Genomic DNA, 5,374 nt, shown 5'->3' with positions numbered 1-5,374 from the left:
TTCATGGAATAAGTGGCTTACAAATCATCTCTTCCAGCAATTACATCTTCCCACCACGTCTCAAGAAATTGTAGATAATATGAAATTTCAGCCTAAGGACTACAAGTGCGGTCATATATACTTGTAGATTGCAAATGCAGTAATGTCATTGTCCTGTGTAATATTGTCAAATGATGCAAACCTCGACGTATTTAATCCACTTTTTTCATCCATCTAGTAACTGTTCTTCCATGGATCTTAAGAATGATAAGCATCTTAAGTTGCTACTGTTCCTACAAATATAATTATTATTCCGCAAGTCTTAAAAATGGGTTGTATTGAATTTCCTTTTTAAGTAGATCCCTACAAAATATTTTACTTCTTCATTCCTGCAGCATATGAATGAAATATACGCTATGGAAAGTGGAAATGGACGTTTGACGTCATTGGCCGGGAGGCCCCTTGCGGGGCAGGTCCGACCGCCTTGGTGCAGGTCTTATTACATTAGACGCCACATTGGGCGACCTGCGCGCCGGATGGGGATGAAATGATAATGAAGACAACACCCAGTCCCTGAGCGGAGAAAATCTCCTACCCAGCCGGGAATCGAACCCCCAAAAACATAGGTTTTTCATTTTGGGTGCATTGTGCTGCCACCTGCTGCCAGGTACTACATATCAGCGACCTCAGTAGTCATTAGACACCGTGAGAGAGCAGAATGGGGCGCTCCGCGGAACTCACCAACTTCGAACGTAGTCAGGTGATTGGTTGTCACTTGTGTCATACGCCTGTACGCGAGATTTCCACTTTTTCCGATGTGATAAGTGGAAACGTGAAGGGACACATACAGCACAAAAGCGTACAGGCCGAACTCGTCTGTTGACTGACAGACACCGCTGACAGCTGAAGAGGGTCGTAATGTCTAACAGGCAGGTGTCTATCCAGACTATCACACAGGGCTTCCAAACTGCATCAGGACCCACCGCAAGTATTATGACATTTAAGCGGGAGATGAGAAAACTTGGATTTCATGGTCGAGCGGCTGCTTATAAGCCACACATCACGCCGGTAAACGCCAAACAACGCCTCGATTGGTGTAGGGAGCGTAAACATTGGACGACTGAACAGTGGAAAAACGGTGTATGGAGTGACGAATGACGGTGCACAATGTAGTTGTCCGATGGCAGGGTGTGGGTATGGCGAATGCCCAGTGAACGTCATCTGCTAGCGTGTGTAGTGCCAATAGTAAAATTCGGAGGCGGTGCTGTACTGATGTGGTCACATTTTTCGTGGAGGGCTTTGCACCCCTTCTTGTTTTGCGTGTCACTACCACAGCAAAGGCCTACATTGATGTTTTAAGCACCTTCTTGCTTCCTACTGTTGAAGAGCAATTCGGGGATGGCGATTTCATCTTTCAACACGATCGAGCACCTGTTCATAATGCACGGCCTGTGGTGGACTGGTTACACGACCATAACATCCATGTAATGGACTGGCCTGCACACAGTCCTGACCTGAATCCTACAGAACACCTTTTGGGTGTTTTGGAATGCGACTTCATGGCAGGCCTCACCGACCGACACCGATACCTCTCCTCAGTGCAGCACTCCGTGAAGAATGGGCTGCCATTCCCCAAGAAACCCTCCAGCACCTGATTGAACGTATGCCTGCGAGAGTGGAAGCTGTCATCGAGCCTAAGGGTGGGCCAACACCATACTGAGTTCCAGCATTACCGATGGAGTGCGCCACGAACTTGTAAGTCATTTTCAGCAAGGTGTCCGGTTACTTTTGATCACATAGTGTATTAGGACTCCTACGGAGGCATACAGATAACCGTATTTCCCTCGCTCTATTTACGAGTGGAAGAGGAAAGGGAATGACTAGTACTGATACAAGGTCACTTCACCACACACTGTACCGTGTCTTGCGGAGTATCTATATACAGGGTGGTCCATTGATCGTGACGGGGCCAAATATCTCACGAAATAAGCATCAAACGCAAAGAATGAAACTTGTCTGGTTTGAAGGGGGAAAACAGATGGCGCTATGTTTGACCCGCTAGATGACGCTGCCATAGGTCAAACGGATATCAACTGCGTTTTTTTTTTAAATAGGAACCCCCATATTTTATTACATATTCGTGTAGTACGTAAAGAAATATGAAAGTTTTAGTTGGACCACTCTTTTCGCTTTGGGAAAGATGGCGCTGTAATAGTCACAAACATATGGCTCACAATTTTAGACGAACAGTTGGTAACATATAGGTTTTATTTAAATTAAAATACAGAACATAGTACGTTTGAACATTTTATTTCGGTTGTTCCAATGTGATACATGTACCTTTGTGAACGTATCATTCCTGAGAACTTACGACATTCGTCTCAACAGCGAGTAGTTCGCCTTCCGTAATGTTCGCACATGCATTGACAATGCACTGACGCATGTTGTCAGGCGTTGTCGGTGGATCACGATAGCAAATATCCTTCAACTTTCCCCACAGAAATAAATCCGCGGACGTCAGATCCGGTGAACGTGCGGGCCATGGTATGGTGCTTCGACGACCAATCCACCTGTCATGAAATATGCTATTCATTACCCGTTCAATCACAGGCGGGCAATGTGCTGGACATCCATAATGCTGGAAGTACATCGTCATTCTGTCATGCAGTGAAACATCTTGTAGCAACATCGGTAGGACACTACTTAGGAAATCAGCATACATTGCACCATTTAGATTGCCCATAATGCCGCTCCAAACATTAACCCGCCAGGGTCGCTGATGTTTCACTTGTCGCAGCCATCGTGGATTTTCCGTTGCCCAATAGTGCATATTATGCCGGTTTACATTACCGCTGTTGGTGAATGACGCTTCATCGCTAAATAGGATGCGTGCAAAACATCTGTCATCGTCCCGTAATTTCTCTTGTGCCCAGTGGCAGAACTGAACACGACGTTCAAAGTTGTCGCCATGCAATTCCTGGTGCATAGAAATATGGTACTGGTACAATCGATGTTGATGTAGCATTCCCAACACCGACGTTTTTGAGATTCTCGATTCTCGCACAATTTGTCTGCTACTGATGTGCGGATTAGCCACGACAGCAGCTAAAACACCTACTTGGGCATCATCATTTGTTGCAGGTCGTGGTTGACGTTTCACATGTGGCTGAACACTCCCTGTTTCCTTAAATAACGTAACTATCCGGCGAACGGTCCGGACACTTGGATGATGTCGTCCAGGGTACCGAGCAGCATACATAGCACACATCCGTTGGGCATTTTGATCACAATATCCATACATCAACACGATATCGACCTTTTCCGCAATTGGTAAACGGTCCATTTTAACACGGGTAATGTATCACGAAGCAAATACCGTCCGCACTGGCGCAATGTTACGTGATACCACGTACTTATACGTTTGCCACTATTACAGCGCCATCTATCACAAAGCGAAAAAAGCTAAATCATTCATATTTCTTTACGTACTACACGAATATGTAACAAAAAATGGGGATTCCTATTTAAAAAAAACGCAGTTCCTATCCGTTTGACCTATGACAGCGCCATCTAGCGGGCCAACCATAGCGCCATCTGTTTTCTCCCTTCAAGCTTGACGACTTTCGTTCTTTGTAGTTTTTTCGTTTGATGCTTATTTCGTGAGATATTTGGCCCGGTCACTATCAATGGACCACCCTGTAGCTGTAGGTGTTAATATTAAAAGCACATCCTCATGTCTCACAGCAACAAAATCGTAGAAAATGACGGAAACTGCTTACGGCGGTTTCCAGTATGCTTTCCTTCATGTGATTCTAAAATTAGTCATTAGAGTAAAACATCAACCAACTCCATTTCCTCCAGGTACAACATTCCCCCATATAGCCCAAATTACTAAGATGTACCTGTATGTTACGCTAAACTGGTAGGTAAATGGTCTGAACCTTCGTTGTTTAATAGGAAGTTCTATCCACTGTTAGAGAGGAGTGGAATGAGAGGTGGAAGCGACGCTTTCCTAATCACCTTGCTGATATGCTAGGTTAAACCTCATTCCGAATGGAGCATTTGTTCCTTTCTTAGATTGTATTTTACGAGAATCTCTGACCAGCGCAAAATCCCAGGGACTACGAAAAAGTGCAGATGATTCCTGTATAGGATAAACGCGTCCGCAAAATTACTGACCAATATCCTTAACAGCGATTTGCTGGGTACTTTTAGAACATACTCTGAGTTCGAATACAATAAATTTTCTAGAGACCGAGAAGCTTACGTCCACGATGAATAAGATTTTAGAAAGCATCGCTGGTGCGAAATTCGTCTTGCCCTTTTATCACATGATATACTGCGAACTATGGATGAAGGGCAACAAGCAGATTCCATATTCCCGGATTTCCGAAAAGCATTTGACACGGTATCCCAATGCAGACTGTTTGTGAAGGTATGAGCACGGAGAATAGGTTTCCAGATATCTGACTGGCGCGATGACTCCCTAAGGAACAGGTCCTAGTATGTTGTCCTCAACAGGGAGTATTCATTAGAGATAAAAATACCGTCAAGAGTGCCCCAGGGAAGTGTGATAGGACCACTATTATGCTGTATCTGCATAAATGATCTGGGAGAGAGGGCGAGCAGCAATCTGCGGTTGTTTGCTGATGATGCTGCGGTGTACTGGAAGGTGGCGAAGAAGAGTGACTCTAGGATGATACAAGATGACTTGGTCAAAATTTCTAGTTCGTATGATGAATGGCAGCTGGATGTAAACGTAGAAATAAGGAAATTAATGCAGATGAGTACGAAAAACATCCGAAAAGTTTGGGTATAGTATTAGTAGTGTCTTGCTTGATACAGTCAGGTCGTTTAAATATTTGGCCGTAACGCTGCAAATGGAACGAGCATGGAAGCATTGTGGTAGGGAAGTCTTCGATTCACTGGGAGAATTTTATGAAAGTGTAGTTCATATAGGTGAAGGAGGCCGCCTGTAGGACGCTAATACGACCTATTCTTGAATGCTGTCCAATTGTTTGTGATCCGCACCAGGTCGGACTAAAGGAAAACATCGAAGCAATTCAGGGCGGCTGCATCTCCCACCAAGTTGCTTACGGTGGCTTGCGGAGTACGTATGCAGATGTAGAGGAAACTTGTCCGATCATGAAATACGAGTGTTCCCCATTCTTGGTTGTGGCCCTTCTGTCGGACACGGATATTGCTCTTGAGGGACTCCTTATTATTCTCCACAAGGAGTAAGTCATGTACCGGAATCGCGTTTCACTCCTGTGCTCTTCATTCTTCATTACTCGATACAGAAAGAACAGTGGAGTTTGACGCACTGGCTTAGCCACAAGAGGCGTATTCGCGAGAATCAGGGTTCGAGCCTCCAGTTCTGTAATCCTCAATGAGT

The sequence above is a fragment of the Schistocerca piceifrons genome, chromosome 6 (assembly GCF_021461385.2).
Source record: "Schistocerca piceifrons isolate TAMUIC-IGC-003096 chromosome 6, iqSchPice1.1, whole genome shotgun sequence".
NCBI lineage: Eukaryota > Metazoa > Arthropoda > Insecta > Orthoptera > Acrididae > Schistocerca > Schistocerca piceifrons.
This window is presented reverse-complemented; position numbering follows the sequence as displayed.